The sequence below is a fragment of the Halichoerus grypus genome, chromosome 7 (assembly GCF_964656455.1).
Source record: "Halichoerus grypus chromosome 7, mHalGry1.hap1.1, whole genome shotgun sequence".
NCBI classification, from domain to species: Eukaryota; Metazoa; Chordata; class Mammalia; order Carnivora; family Phocidae; genus Halichoerus; species Halichoerus grypus.
Window position 1 is genome coordinate 44715485 of NC_135718.1, and position 17201 is coordinate 44732685.

Below are 17201 nucleotides of genomic sequence, written 5' to 3' on the forward strand. Positions count from 1 at the left end.
AAGAAACTGTAAACATTTTAAAAATATTGAAACTTTGCTTTTCTAAAGCAAAAAAAAAGTGCTGCTTAGATCCATCTAATAGAGTGACCACTACCCATTTAAATAACTCAGAAAAACATCATCTCTAAAGAGGATTAAAATTTGAGACTGAAAGAAAGTTACCATCTATGTTTATTGGCTTTTCTCCTGCATCCCATATCAGACACTGCTCTAGATTTATACTTTGGCTACAAAGATAAGCAAAGCAGAATTCCACAAATCCTTTAATCTAGCAGGTGAGATGGACATATAAAAATAAATATGAAACAGTGTGGTGTTTCAGAGCTATGGGCAGAGTGACATCAGCAAGATGATTAGTCCACACTACCTAAAGCAATCTACAGATTTGATGTAATCCCTATCAAAAATCCAATGGCATTTTTTACACAGATAGAAAAAGAATCCTATTTTCATTGTTGTTGCCAGAGACATTTATGAGATAAAGTTATATACAAGATAGAAAACATAGGTATTTCAACTCAAGCTATTGTCACAGCACAAAGAAGTATCTGAAATCATTTCCAGGAGGCTATCAAAACTAAGTGTCCAATTCATATTCTCTTAAACATATTTACTTGCTTACATCATTAAGGTGGAATTGAATAATATACAGACTCCCTTCCAGAAAAGCTGGTCTTTCTGGAACAGGAAACATATGTGTGGGAACTTAATCTGGAGACAGGGGTGGAAATAGTGCAAAACTGACTCCAGGACTGTTCTCCATGGATGGTGGGGGGAATATGAAACATGCTTTGTAGGGGTGAAGTCGGGATTACAAAGCAAGCAGGCTGTCCTCCTAACTCATCAATTCCAAACAGCAACTATAGAGAGGGAAAACAAGATAGTGGCCGCAGAATGGGAATGGTGGTAGGGTAGGTGAAGGAACAGAGGGCAGGTGGTGAAACATGGAAGGCAGCCACAGGGGATTTGGGGATAGCCCTGTGGTCCTGCCCATGGACAGAGTGGGAGTGAAGACTGTAAACAGATGGGGGCAAATGTCCAGCTATGACCCTGCAGGCAAGATAAAACACAGTCACTTTTATCTTCATTTCAGAGATAAGGAAAGTGAGGTTCAAATGCAACAATTTAAAAGTAACAGTCATGTATGCTCTGCTGTGTTCCTCATCTCCTCTTTCCCTACTCTCCAGGAAGCTGAAGGGGAAACCATGCATCCTTTCTCCGACACCCAAAGCCCACCGAACAGGACTCCCGTGCAAACAAAAACTAAGCAAAAGTAGAAACGTAAACCAAAAAGTCTTTCATTAAAAGAAAAAAACCCCAAAAACCTAACATGTAGCCTTAGGAGCACAAAATCAAATAGAAGAGGCAATGTATGTTTAAAAATGCAGTGAAAGAAGTTTCAAAAGAGAAATGGAAACTAGGGATGGAAAGTGAGGACATAGAAGCTTCTATTTAATGTTTGATGACCCTGTGGCAGGCACTCTGAGGAACACATAATTAGCTTCTTTCTGCCCATGTTCAAAGGTCTCGAGAGCACAAGGCACTTTCCCAAGGTTACGAAGCTAGAAGGTGAAAGGTAGAACCAAGAAACCAACCCAGTTGTTCTCGTGCCAAAGTTCAAGCATGTCTTGCTTCCTTATCTGCTCCATTCATGTTTATTTCACTAAAATCTTGAAGTCATGAATGGTAAGTAACTCAAAAATAAGTATGTTTTATGAAATCAAGGATGGATGAATACATAAAGGCAAGACACTAAGATTCCTAGCCCTGCTCATGGAACAGGTGTGGGATAGGAAAGGGAAATAGAAGATCAGGCATAGCTTCAAAAGTTTTAGTCTGATTGAAAATGGGATGAGATTGCCTTTCCAGGAGGAGAAAGAACAAGCCAGTGGGTGGAGGGGATGTGATGGTGGTAGGTGCTCATCCTTCATGGTCTGGCCTTATATGAACCAATGTCTTTTCTCATATCTTTGCCTTGTACACGCTCTGCTCCAGGCCTGTTGCCAGTTCTCCATCTTCCCTCTCAACTCCAGGTAACTATAAATGTTGTTCCTTCTGCCTGAAATGTCCTCTTTGCCTCTCTCATATCATCCACCAAACTAGAAGTACATCATTTAGATCTAGGTTCCCAGGAGGAGGAAGCTTCCCCTTACCTCCTACCCCTGACGAATTTTGTGGGTGAGGCAATGGAGTAATCTCCCTTGGATCCATTATCACATTGCATTGCAATCCCTCGGATAGTTATTTGTCTTCACTCTAATCTGCAAGCTCCTTGCGCTTTGCTGATTGTTTTGTTTTTATTTAGTTCCTGTTTTGTTCTGCGTTGTTCCAGAAAATCTGGAAAAATAACATAATATGAATGTACCCAGTTTGGACTCTGAACTGGCACGCACAAGAGACTGTCAGGACGTCTGAGAAATCAGGACTGTGTATTCTTGAACCTACAGGCAACATAAACAATCAAGTTCCTCGGAAGGACCCAGCAAAGGCAGATCACTACACCCCATTACTAGGTTTGTTCAGATCCAAACACACTTACATGTCTTTAGGATTACCCTGGAATTCTTACTATTCCTGAATTTTATTCTTCAACGGATGACTCTGTTTAAAATTTTCTGTTAATCAAATATCCCCTCTTAAACTTTACCAACATTGCTAACCATAGTGTGTCATGACCTAGCCTAGTCCATGTAACCCCTATTACCTGGAATACCGCAAGGAAATTGCTATACACAAGGAAACAAAAGAATAAGAGATGTGTGGGATCTAACAATAACATTGAAGGGATAGAAGGACACTCTTCTCTTTCTTCTTTCCCTCAAAGTCCCTGCCACTCATACAGTTGATTACCTTCAGAAAATGTTCACACAGTGATATTCCTGGATGAAACCAGCAATTATGAAAAATCTAAGACTACAGGGAAGCTCATGCCCCCGAGGAAGAAATGTGCAGAAATGACGGATCTACTGTTGCTATCTATAGGTTGAGACAGCTCAGGGAGGAGGTCCACATGCGCTGAAATACATCAAAATCTTCTCCTTGTCTTATGCACAGCAAAGGTTCATTGCTGTTAGAATCAAATACCACACTCATCACTTATGACAGATAGCAAGTGTAGAGTCAACCAAAGAAGAAAGGCAAACATGGAAAGAAGAATAATTTTTGGAAGACTTAGAATAAGTAGTTTGCAGCTAGAATAAAATTCATCCAGTAAACAACCCCAGAAGCCCTGTTCACAGATCTACCATGATTTGGACGGGAAGAGAACTCTCATACCTGGGGATTGTTTTAAGATTTGTTTTCTGAAAGATAAAAAAAAGGGTACCAGCATCCCCCCCAGTACCTAGAAATGACAGCCAGGTTTTGGATAGAGTGCCTAAAGAAACAACTCCCTTTTTAGAGAGAACAGAGTTAAAAGAGTTGTCAAAAGCATAATGTACTACTTTTCCTATATTCCCACACCCTACTCCTGCCGTTATCATTCGAGCATCTTACAGGGTTGGCAGGAGAGAATATTATAATTCTGATTTTCAGCAAAATGTCTGTGCCTAAGCAGATATGCATGCTTGTGTGACAGAAGTGCCATCCTCATCATTTCTAGGAGAAAGCGCTATAATGCTAAAAATTTCCCCCAAATGCATGCATTTGTTGATGATTCTGAGGCATCAATTCTCTTTTAGGCAATTTATGTTTTGTCTCCACTCAAGAGATCCTGCGAGGCTTTGCAACAGAGGAACCCCAATGCAATTCCATGAAATAAGTCATTCTCAGGACTCCTGAGCTCTGTGATACAGCTGACAAGGAAATGTAGAAGTGTGAAGTGAGCAGGGGTGTGAGGGGATGTGGGCGCTGCAGGGATGCACTGGAAAAAATCAGGGGTCAGCAAAATATAGGCCACATACAGCTGGCCAGTCGTCCATTTGTTGATGTATTGTCTGTGACTCCTTTTGCACTAAAATGGCAGAGTTGTGTGGTTGCTGCAATGGATGCCAAGCCCAAATATTTACCCTTTGGCCTTTTACAGGAAAAATGTGCTGATCCCTGGATAAGTAAAAAGAAATTCAGTGAATAAAAATTACTTTGTCCCAAGAGGTACAATAAAAAATTTAAACAATGTTTTAAATTAATATTTCTAAAGATTTTTAAAAATTTCTAGAACAGCCCCTTAAATTGTCACAAGAATAATTTTAGTTGATTTACTGTGTTGGGTATACATGGAGGCTGCCAGCCCAAGGAAGCCAACTTCTTCAGCATCCGCTAACAGACAAGGCCAATATGGTTTCTGTAACTAGAGCTCAGGGACTCAGTGTCTAAGGCAAGAACCTTGAGGTCCAGGGAAGGCATGTGAGCAGGTGCAGTTGGGGGTCCTGTGAGCTGTTCCGGCACAAAAGCTTTGTTACAGTAGTGACGGTGCTGAGGAGTTGGGCCAACTAAGGTCTTCCCCAGAAAACTTAATTAGAGACCAGAAGGAGAATGGAGGTCAGTTGGAAGTGGCAAAGAAAGACAAAGAAAGTAAGGGCAAAAGAGACAAAGGACAGTTACGTTAAATGGATGTCCAGTCCAAGGCAGATCCACCTAGAATTTTTCACAAGTCATGAGAGAAGTATTTTCTGACTGCTAAAGCCACACCTTAATGTTATCACAGACTCTGTGAAAGAACACTCTCAAGGCAAAATCCTTGTTAATTTTAATTTCTTATTTCTCCCTTATTGCATTAATCGATGCCCCTGGGATTTATTTTTTGTTTTCGTTTTAAGTAGGCTCCACACCCAGCATGGAGCCCAACTCAGGGCCTGAACTCACAACCCCGAGATCAAGACCTGAGCTGAGATCAAGAGTCTGACACTTAACTGACTGAGCCACCCAGGCGCCCCTCCCTGGGGTTTTCTTTATTTTCATTTGTTTTTCTGTCTCTCTGTTTATTTGTTTGTTTTAATCAAAAGAGCTTAACACACAGAGATTGAAATGGGAACAACTTTCTATCAGGAAATAATTACTGGACACACAACTGTATCAGGGCATCATGGCTCACCCTAAAAAATATAAAGGAAAGCAGAGGATGATTTTGGGGGTGCAATACTTCATGGCCAGGTAAACCCCTATCACTTTTTAACAAGCTTTTGTTTCTTTGTTTACCAGAATGTTCCATAAGATATTTAGAGCTTGTAAACCTCAGCTATAAAGCTGGCTGGTGCAATTTGGTTGTATTATAGTATTTTAGAGTCAATACTATGCTTGAAATATAAATGGATGTATATACCACATCTTCAAAAGGAATGAAATCTTGCCATTTGCAATGACGTGGATGGAACTGGAGGGTATTATGCTGAGCGAAATAAGTCAATCAGAGAAAGACATGTATCATATGACCTCACTGATATGAGGAATTCTTAATCTTAGGAAACAAACTGAGGGTTGCTGGAGTGGTGGGGGTTGGGAGGGATGGGGTGGCTGGGTGATAGACACTGGGGAGGGTATGTGCTATGGTGAGCGCTGTGAATTGTGTAAGACTGATAAATCACAGACCTGTATCCCTGAAACAAATAATACATTATATGTTGAAGAAGAAGAAGAAGAAGAAAAGAAGAAGAAGAAGAAGAAGAAAAGAAGAAGAAGAAGAAGAAGAAGAAGAAGAAGAAGAAGAAGAAGAAGAAGGAAGAAGAAGAAGAAGAAGAAGAAGAAGAAGAAGAAGAAAAGAAGAAGAAGAAGAAGAAGAAGAAGGAGAAGAAGAAGAAGGAGAAGGAGGAGAAGGAGAAGGAGAAGAAGAAGAAGGAAGAAGGAAGAAGAAGAAGAAGAAGAAGAAGAAGAAGAAGAAGGAGAAGGAGAAGGAGAAGGAGAAGAAGAAAGAAGAAGAAGAAGAAAGTAGAAGAAGAAGAAGAAGAAGAAGGGGAAGAAGAAGAAGGGGAAGAAGAAGATAGCAGGAGGGGAAGAATGAAGGGGTTTGCAGCAAAAAAAAAAAAAAAAGAAATATAAATGGATGAACGGCTTTTAGCTAGAATTTTTAAAAATTTCTGCCTGAATGCTTGAATCCCTTGAAATGCTCTTGCAGCCTGCTCTTGCTTGTCCTGCCACCCTCAATATTTTTGTTAGCCTGGAGTGGCTCCAAAAGGGGGAACATAGCAGCCCTCTCCCTGAGAAAGCCTAAGGCGATAGAACATATTCCCATTTCAAGCTGCTGGTTCTGCACCCGTGGAGTTGCACACAGGTGCATTCTTACTGCTCTGACCAATTTCATTTTCCTAATGACTCATAGACTGTGAATAACTGTACCCACCTTTCCCAGCCACGGGCTGGGGCTGAACCCTATGTAGACTGGCATGAAATAGGCTCAGTATTCTTCTCATTTCTCCATTATTGGAACTTAGGAGGTTAGGAGGTGGCTTCAAAGGTTGCTTGTGCATTGTCCCTATTCCATGTGTAGCTGTGTCTCTGTGCAAAGGCCCCGTGACCACAATAGCAATGACCACTGTAACGTGAACATGGATTGAGAACTTACAATACAAAGTTCTTTATAGGTACAAAGTCTTTTAGCCTCTTCACAGTTCTGGGACCATTATTAACCCTATTGGCACTTGAAGAAATTGAAGCACAGAGCAACTAAATAATACATTCAGGGTCAAATAAAAAATAAGTGATCACAGACAGTCTGGCTCTAGAGCCCAGGTTTTTAAGCTCCCTATGCTACTATCTAGAGGGAGAAGAAACATCCTTGTCCTATACCTCTGTAACTAGAAAATCAGTCTTTAATCAAACCAAAATAATGATGTAGCAGTGGTATGGGATGACAAAAGAGGTCATACGCTGGAGTCAGACAGACCTGGGTCCAAATACCAATCCTATCTTGCATTAAGCAAGGTAATACTAAAGAAATCCCTTGTCTTCTTCTAGGCCCAGGCCCTCATCTGTAAAATAGGGATGCTAAGGCCTTCCACTCATGGTTTCTGTGAACGTAATAAAATAAAGGATGCAAAGGCCCCCAAAATAGTGTCTGATACATAATGGGTAATCACTCAAAAAGTAATGCCTTTCTTCTTCCTTTCTGCTCTGATGGACCTCTTTTAACTGTAAGACCTTTTCTATTATCTCACACTGAAAAAAACAATCTCATTCTAAACAGCTAAGAATTCCCTCTTGAAAACCTGAGGTGCTCATGACCACTAGGAACAGCTTGGACCTGTCAAGATGGAGATTAGTTTCATGAGGCATAACACTATCTTCCACACTGTCTTGAGTTAAAGTGAAGAAGCTTAAAATATTTAAAATATTAATTATGCCACTAGGCAGCTTTGAATGCTAGTGGCCTGGAAGAAGGAAGGAATATTCTATGTAGTGTCAACCTAGACTTTTTAATAGCTATTTTTTTTTTAAGTCTGAAATATCTTATCTCAGTACATAGTAAATTTCAAAAATCAGATATAGGTCTAGTGAACATATAATATCATTACATGTGCCTGATCTTCCCTGTCTTTTGCCTTTTGCTTATGGTGAACCTGTTGGATCCCAAGGTCCCCCTCACCTGCTCACCACCACCACACAGTGATGGGTCAATTCTGACCTAGGCTTGGAAGCCAATGCCTACTAAACTTAGAGGGCACAAGGGAGCATTTAGGGAGCACTCAAGTTATTGATTCACTAATATTGAGTCAGAATGTTAATAGTCCAGCGTTGGTCTTAGATCATGCCACTGAGATGTTAATAACAAAGTCCAATCATTCCTCTCCAGTTTTGGTTAACAGGGTCCCTGCCTGATATTTATTCAGCACTTTCTAACTTCCAGTCAAGAGAAACAGATTTTCCCAATGACTTTTCCTCACCATCTATCTTCCCATACCATTAATAAGCATGCATGTGCATGTGGGCACACACACACAGGTGAGAGTGAAGGGAGGGAATGGAGAGAGAGAGAGAGAGAGATCCTAATCCTCAATCCATTTTTGCCTTTTAAGCCTGTTAAAAACCACTTAAATTAAAAAAAATTTTTTTAAAGACTTTTTTTGGATGCTGTCTGATCTTCCTGGATCTAGGACACTTTCCTTTACTTTCTTCCCCATTCTTATATATATTCACTTATATATTTGTTTCTCATTCATGCATGCATTCATTCATTTATTCAAAAATTATTTTTTGAGCACCTACTATGTGCCAGACATTGTATTAGGCATTAGTGGTAACTGTAACATGAATAGAGTCCCTGCTTTCACAGATTTTTCCAGGCTAGTAGGGGTAGAGACAAAATATTTAGTGTAATGTGAAGACCTGTAATAAGTATACAATTCAGACTTTTGAGACAGGGTTTGGAAGGCTGGGAAAACTTTCTCTAAGAAGTAATAATCTTCAGATGATTCCAAAAGGACAGTGGAGATTAGGTGGAGGCCGAAGGATGGAAGGGGCAGCTGGTAAGTGGAGAAGGGAACAGTGGGGTGTTCTAGGCGTAGGAAACAGCATCTGTAAAGCCCACAGTAAGAAAGAGAACATGCAATATTAAAAGAATTGAAAGCCATTCTGCACAGCAGGCAGACAAGGAGCAAGGCTAGAGCTTGAAGGGAGTGAAAAGACCGTATTTGTATTTTAGAATAATTTTGTTCTGTGGAGAATGGATTGGAAAGGAGCTGACTAGAGACAAATTTAGTAACCTGCTATTGTTGCTAAGTGACATTTTTCTGTTTAGACAAGTGGTTTCAAGGTAAACCAGAATGGAAACTCTGATAGAGGCTTAAGAACAATTGAATCAACTAGATTTGCAAGTTGGATGGATGAAACAGGGAGGAGTCAGAGGTGAATTGTGGATTTGGATTGTGATTTGAGCAATTACATGGATGGTGGTGCCATTCACTAAGGATGGTCGGGGGATGGGGACAAGATGGAAGGGAAATGGTGAGTTCAGTTGTGCATGGTGAGTTTGAGGTGCTTATGGGACACGCCCATATACATGCCCTATACTTGGCACTCTTTTACTATGGTGACATTCCAGGACCTCCTGTCCTTCAACATTTCCCCAAGATACCAAGTACACAGCTGGGTCACATTTGTTTATGATTATGTCCTCCAGACAACATACTCTGTCTGCAAGACTGCATGACCTCTGTCACCTAGATCTAAATCTCCAGGACCTGGTCATCAAGCTTAGGGTGGATTTCATACTTCCAGCAGGAACTTGATACACAGGACCTATACCCATTTCACAAACAGAGAAACAATTTCTCAAAACTAATCTGATGCTAGAACCTGCTCCTGAGATACAGGCAGAGTCAGAGAGATAGCATAAGAGATACTGAAAGAGTTCGAAGAATTGAAATATCTGATCAATTCAGATGGTTTTAAAGGCTATGATATTTCAAAGTCACTCTATGCTCTCAGGCTGTCTATTTGAAAAAATATCATGTAAAAATTACATAGTAAAATCCCTCTGAGGCTGCCTGAGGATGAAGAGTAAAATAGTTCAGCATGACAATTTCAAAACTGAAAGTATAGTTTTATTCAATGCATAGTAGGCACTTGGTTAGTATACAGGAAGTTTAATGAATGATAAGTCAATGGGTCCACAAACAATGATAATGTTTTACATTTGTATTGAAATCCATAGTTTAAAAAATACTTCCATGCCCATGAAATTACTTAAAATCTCTGAATCACAGAACTCCAAAAGTAGTTGCTACTTTCCAGATCATTTGGGCAAATGTTAGGGAATCCCATATAAATGGCAATCAACTTATCAACATTCAAAATAACTTCTGCCTCAACTAAACCACATTCTCTAAAACTAAATGATGACTTCTATTGGGAGCCAAAGAAGATGCAGAGCAACATCTTCCCGTCCGAATTGGTTGAGTACTCTTGGTAAATTTTCTTCATATATTTCTTTTTAATAAATTTCAGGAGATGAAGGAAACACACTGAATTCTTGACCAAACAAAAAAGCTGATGAAACAATGATTTATGTTTTTTTCTTTATTCTTATTGTAATTTTTAAATAAATATTTTATTTTAGATTTATAGGATTATTATGAAGATAGTACAGAGTTCATCTATTCTCCACACCCAGTTTTACCTATTATCTTACATTAATACAGTATATTTGTCAATAATTAATGAGCTGATATTGATATAATCTTATTAACTAAAGACTATACCTCACTCAGATTTCCTTTTTGTCACTAATTCCCTTCTTCTCTACCAAGATCCCACCCAGGAGCCCATGTGACATTTAGTAGTCATATTTCCTCATGACAATTTTTCAGATTTTCCTTATTTTTGATGAATGACAGTTTTGAGGATGACTCATCAGGTGTTTTGTAGAATGTCCTTCAGTTGGGATTTGTCTGATGGCTTTGTCATAACACTGGGGAAATTTATTTCTGGGAGGAAACCACAGCATTAAAGTTGCCATTATAATCATGTCACATCAAATGACTTATCACTGTTAATGCTAACCTTGATCACCTGACCTCAGGCAGTTTGTCAGGTTTCTCAACTTTGAAGTTATTCTCTTTTTTTCTCCTTTTATACAGTAATCTTCAGAAGAAAGTTATTATGTGCAGCTAACATTTAAGTAGTAGGGAGTTTTGTTCCATCTCTTTAAAGACAGAGTACTTACATAAATTATTTGGAGATTTTCTGCCAGGGATAGTTGCCTATTCTCCACATTTATTTACTTAGTTATTTTTTTAGACCACTATAGAAGCAGAGATTTTTATTTTATACATTGAATTATAGTCCAGTATACCTTTATTTTGTCTATGTAATTGTTCCAGCCTTGGCAACTGGGAACTCTTTCTGATGGCTTCTGGAATGCTTTGATATGCCCATATTGCTGTGGGGTTTTTTTCCCCCCTTGAATCCTTCCTTACTTCCTGGTACTACAAGATGCTCCAGGCCCATCTGGTATGTTTTCTGTCTCAGTTGTAGAATCAGTCTTTTCTCCAAGGAGCCATTTCCAATAAAAATTGGAGAATAGTATCAGAAACCAAGATCTGGGTTCTGGGTATGCTTACAGTTACTGGGGTATCATTGCTTCTAGGCTTTTTCACATATGTATGTGTATATACTAGTATACTAGCCCGTGTGTGTGTGTGTGTGTGTGTGTGTGTGTGTGTATGAATGAATAAATGAGTATTTCTATAAACAACCATATATATATATGCCTAAACATGAGTTTGTACTGATGTATCCAACTCTAATTTATTACCACGCGAATCATACTAGCCTCTTCCCCTTACTCATGTGTAACCCCTCACTGCAACAGTTAGAAATCCGGTTTCCACAAACTACCATGTATTTACTTAAATGGTCAGTTATACTATACATGCATAGTGATTGCAGTACTGTTAACCCATATCTCTGTGGGGGGAAAAGATTTTATCAACTAGGCTAGCAGTACTTACGTACAGTTCCTTTAGCCTTTAGCTTTACAGACGATTCAATTTCAGTTACTTAGATCTGCACCTTGTTTCCCTATGTCCTTCAGGGAGGTTGTTTCACACATTTGTAATGCATTTTGCTTCTTTCATCACATTCTGCATCCTATCTGGGGACTTTTCAATCTCTTAAGTGATTTTTTAAGATTTATTTACTTATTTGAGAGAGAGAGTGAGAGCAAGATAGTGAGCCAGGGGGAGGGGCAGAGGGAGAAGGAGAGAGAAAATCCTGAAGCAGACTCCCCACTGAGTATGGAGACCGATGTGGGGCTCGATCTCAAGACCGTGAGATCATTACTTGAGCCAAAATCAAGAGTTGGACACTTAACCGACTGAGTCACCCAGGCGCCCCTTAAAGGATTATTATTAATTTGCATACTTTAAAGTACACTCTTTGTGACAGAAAGTTCTATAGGTTTTGACGAATGCATAAGGTCATATATTTAACATTACAGCATCATACAGAATAATTACACAGCCCTAAAATTCTCCTGTGCTCCAACTATTCATCTGTTTCTCCCTTGCCTCAGAACCCCTGGCAACCACTTATCTTTTTTATTCTATCCTTACACTTTTGCCTTTTCCAGAATATCAGATAATTGGAATCATAAAGTATGTATGCTGGGTGCCTGTCATTAAATTTGGAAAGTTCTCAGCCATTAGTATTTCAAATATTTCTTTTGCTCCATTTTCCTTTGTGGTTCTGGTATTCCAATTATGTGTATATTACAACTTTTGAAATTATTCCATAGTCTTAAAATGTTTTATTATTATTTTTTGAGTTTCTTCTTTTGCAGTTTAGGAACTTTTTATCGATTTATTTTGAAGCTCACTAATTCTTTTCTTGGTCATATCAAGTCTACTGATGAGACTATCAAAGACACACTTCAAGTCTGTTACAGTGTGCTTATTTTCTGGCATTTCCTTTTGATTTTTTTTTAGACTTGCCCTCTCCCTTCCTATATCACATATCTGGTTTTGCATGTTGTCTACTTTTTTATTTAAAGTCCTTAACATTTTAATCATAACTATTTTAAATTCCCTGTCTGATAATGCCAACACCTGTGTCATATCTGAGTCTGGTTCTTATGCTTGCTTTGTCGCTTCACATTATATTCTTTTATTGCCTTTTAGCACATTTTCTAATTTTTTGTTGAAAGCCAGCCATATTGTATTATATATTAGGAAATGCATAAAGAGGCCTCCATTGTGAAGATACGCGTTCACCTAGCTAGAAACTGAGCTTTGCTTAATGTGTTCATTATAGGTGCCAGAGGTTTCAAATCTCTTCAGTGTCCTGCTTGTCTCCCCTCTTGAGTAGGGGTTTTCCTAAGTAGTCCTCTTCCCCCCCAAAAATCTGTATCTTTCAGTTCTTTAGCTGTGATCCATTATTATTATACGGGACCTTGTTTCCTGATAGTAAAGTGTAGGGTTAGAGAAGTGTTTCCTGATCTGGTTACACTTCAACCTTTTAACGGGCCTGTGGCCATCACAAGCATTGTTCTTTTTATACAGACCCCGCCCTTCTCCCCCATCCCCCTTCCAACACAGGAAAACTGGAGACAAATCTCAAGTAAAGCTTTTCTCCCAGGGAGCCGACCTTTGTTATGGAGAAGACTCTGGGTATAACTCCACAAAATTATTGTCCTCCTAACCCCACCAGAGTCCTAAGAAGATCTGGAAGTAAAACCCAGGAAAGCGTGGAAGGCCTCCCTAAGACTACAAGCCCCCCAGGAGTTTCTCGTTCTCATGCTAATCTACACAGCTTCCAGCAATTGGTCAAATTTACCACTGAAGCTACCCTCCCAGTGTAAGGCCCTAGTGGCTTCTGCATCTCAGTTGTGATTCTCTGGATTTACCAGTCTCCCCAGTTCTTAGTGTGACAACCCTGCACACTCATTTGGCTAGTAAATCCCAGAAAAGTCACTGAGTTGCAGTTCGTCTAGTTTTTACTTGTTAGAAGGATGGGAGTGACAACTTCCAAGTTCAGTTGAATCTGAAATGAGAAACTTCCCTATTTCCATTTTCAAAGATATTTTACATTCTCTATTCAGACCCATCTTTGGCTTTAGCACTTATCTGCACATTTTTTTTCATTTCAATATCTCAAGGCAGCAATTGCAGAAATTTGTGTTTGCATTCTGCCAACTTTAGAATTTCCCAGCAGTTAATTTCATTTCTAACTGAGCAAACATCAAGAGATTCTCAACTAGCCAAAGTGTAGTCATATGTGCTAGAATGGGTATTAATACAAATTATGATATTCTGCACTTTCTCTCAAAGTCATTCAGAACTAGCGAGGCATCAGCATCAGATGTACTGACTGTGCCTTTTCTTTCCTATACGTGTATATAATGAGGATTTCATAATGGCTTGTGCTTCTAGACACGTTTTCCTAAAGACAGCCTGAAAACCATACTTTAAAGTTAAGAGAGGCAGTCTTAGAAGTTTTGTTTATATACAGTGGCAACTCAGTGACTGTGCCTGGGAGGAGTGGTCTCCCATCATCACTCCTGTGTTTCCAATATGCTCTTCATTCTCTACACAAAATCATTGTTTGCTTATTTTACTCTCATGTCACTCAGTTAAAAAATTCAGAAGAACACGCTAGAGGGGAGGGGGTGGGGGGATGGGTTAGCCTGGTGATGGGTATTAAGGAGGGCACGTTCTGCATGGAGCACTGGGTGTTATACACAAACAATGAATCATGGAACAATACATCAAAAACTAATGATGTAATGTACGGTGATTAACATAACATAATAATAATAAAAGAAATTAAGTTCTTAAAGTAAAAAAAAAAAAAAAATTCAGAAGAACATTAATGGACCGCCAGCAGACCAGATTAGAAGTAGCCTTAAGAAGAAACTGATTTGTTCTCCCGGAGCCGGTCTCTGTGGGTGACAAGTGCCAGGGTGGATTGCAATCCAGCACACTGGTACGTATAACGGTAAGTGTGTATTACCTGGACCTGAAGGACGGTGGTAGTTTATGTCCATTGGATAGCTTTCCCATTCTAAGTGTTGATGCTGCATTAAGTAAACGAAGATGCCTTTCTTATTTTTCCCTCTTAACAGGAACAGACACAAACACACACACATACTACATGAGGCTTTTCCGGGACCCAGTGAGAAAAAGCTTATTGAGACCTAGTGAGTGGTTGAATGGCTCCCGCCTTTATGAATGCAATGACTTCAGAGACTGAGAACAGTCAGGGCTGCTAGATAAAATATAGAATGTCCAGTTAAATTTGAATTACAAATAAGCAGTGAATATTTTTTAGTGTAAGTTTGCTAAATCTGATTGCCCCCTCATTCCCTTAAATCAATTCCAGCTGAGGGTCTAGGGTTTTCCTCTCTAAGAATTCAGCTTTCCTTTCCACATCAAGAGCTCAAGTCCTGGGCACCCGGGTGGCTCAGTTGGTTAAGCGTGTGCCTTTGGCTCAGGTCATGATCTCCAGGTCCTGGGATCGGGATCGAGCCCCATGTTGGGCTCCCAGCTCAGCAGGGAGCCTGCTTTTCCTCTCCTCCCTACCTGTACGCTCTCTCTCACTGTCTGTCTCTCAAATAAATAAAATCATTAAAAAAAAAGAGAGAGAGAAAGAGAGAGAGATCAAATCACAATAATCCCCTCACGGAAAAGAATCTCAAGAGTTGAAAAACAGTCAGTGATACATCACAGGACTTTCCCTAAGGGCCATGAAGACACAGGGAAGGCTTCTGTCACAGTGAAAACGAGGCTCAGAGCCCTCTCTAACAGCAGGTCACTATGTTCACATTCATTAATCAACTTGCCACATGACTTAGCTATTGGCTGACTTTGGATAGCATTTTAGAGGTGTGGAAAATAAACGTCCTCTTGCTGAGAACTGACCATGGGCCAAATACTCTACTAAGCGCTTAAATGGTAGTACTCCAATTAATTGCCACAATAATGCTATAGATTCGTCTCACTATCCCCTTTCCCAGCTGTGAAATGAAGCTTCAGAGCAGTGAAGGAAAGTCATGTGATTACACTTCACGGCTGAAATGTTCGAGTTCACTTCTTTCCCAGAGATCAGTTGGGTATAATCCTTTACACAGAGATCAAGGCCTGGACTGTCAGATAGAAGGCCCCCCCACCTGCCATGGATGGGGAGCACCAAGGCAGGGGGGCCAGGCCCCTTGAAGACAGGGTCCTCAGTTCAGAAAGAAAAAGGTAACAGGAAAATCTCAGTGCCCCAGGTCTCACCAGCAATGGAGCTGGGATCTCAGCATCATTCAGGACCTGAAAAATCTCTAGAGTATCTGGAATATACTTAAAAAGGAAGCTAACGTATTTCCCCAACAGCCCTCACATGTCAGGTGCTGTCATAAACGGTATTTATTTGATATTTTATTTAACCTTCAAAATAACCTTGTGGTTTGTGAATTTGTTGCACGCTTTACAGGAAAACAAGGCTCAGAAAGATGAAAATACTCGCTGACAGTCTTCTGGTGAGGAGGGTTTTGAACTGAGATTCACACTCATGGCTGTCTGAATACAAAGCCCCTTCTCTTTCCACATGCTTCTGGGAATGTTTGCCATGCATAACATATGGAAATGAAAAGTTAAATATTTATGAAACCTCCTTTTGAGTGTGTACTCTTGCCAAGTTAAGTAGCTCAGCCATTTATTTTTACCTCAGTCACTGGTGATTAGAGTACATTTCAGGGGGGAAAATGTCAACTTTCAGTTTCTTACTTTGCTACGTTTAAAAAAAATACAAACTAAAACTTAGGGAAAAAAGTATGTATATATTTTTTAATTTCAACCCAAGCTGGAGGTGTTAAGCTGCATTGATGTCAAGGCTATGACTCTAAGCCCAGTTTACAGCCTAGCCCAGAGTTGGAAGTAGGGGATTCGTTTTGTTAAATTCAACCAGAGACAATACCAACGTCTGAATGTTGCTTTGAGAGTTTTAGTGCTCAGCTCCAAGACTTCCAGGCAGCAGGGCCTTTAGCCCTGACTTTAGGAAGTCAATCTGGGATATCTAAGATGTTACAAAACACACCAGAAATGGCCTAGCCATGACTCTAAGCACCAGGAAAGAAGCTGGGGTTCCAGCGCTGTCAGAGGAATTGGAGGTGGGGGGGGGAAGGAACAGGTACCAGAAAGCTAGCATGCAGGTAGGTGTACCACTAGGAAGTCAGCTATCCATTCCTGATACAGAGCAGGCTCTGCACAGCGGTGGGAAAGTACTCTTCTTAATGAGAGCCTGGTGTGTGTGGCATTCCTCCTTGAAACTGTCACTTCTATTTAATTTGTGTACCTTCCTTGTGAAACAGTCTTCATAGTCACCAGTACCTGTTTTGGTCAAGATGTCATACTCTCACGGGAGTTACTAAGACCTTAGCCTGAGTTAAGAAATGATAGCTCTGTGAGCTGGTTCAGCCACCCGAGCGAGTACTATATTACAAAATCAGGAGCTGCACTGTAATTATTTCAGTTCTCCTCCAGTGGGCTAATATTAGGCCCACATTTAATTTTCTCCCACCTTATCAAATTCCTTACTGACAAAGTCCTTTAAAGCTCAATTAATTCAGCAATATGATTACATTCCCCAAGGAACATATAAGCATCACTGCTGTGTGGAAATGGAGATTTCCTCAGTATGCTCTACTGTTAGAATGGATCTTTGAACAGGAGAAATTCCAACTGTGATTTAAGAGGGAGAATTTACAATTGTGCTGCTAGTTTTTATGGTTTAATAGTCATTTTGAAAAAGTCATTGTTAACATCCTTACACTATTCAAGCATGTTTACTAA

General features: G+C 39.9%; 1 protein-coding gene across 7 annotated transcripts in view; it reads right to left on the reverse strand.

The window, feature by feature from the left end:
* Nucleotides 1-17201, reverse strand: part of NRG3 (neuregulin 3) — a 998799-nt gene that overhangs the window by 47066 nt on the left and 934532 nt on the right. The gene's annotated exons all lie outside the window — the stretch shown is intronic.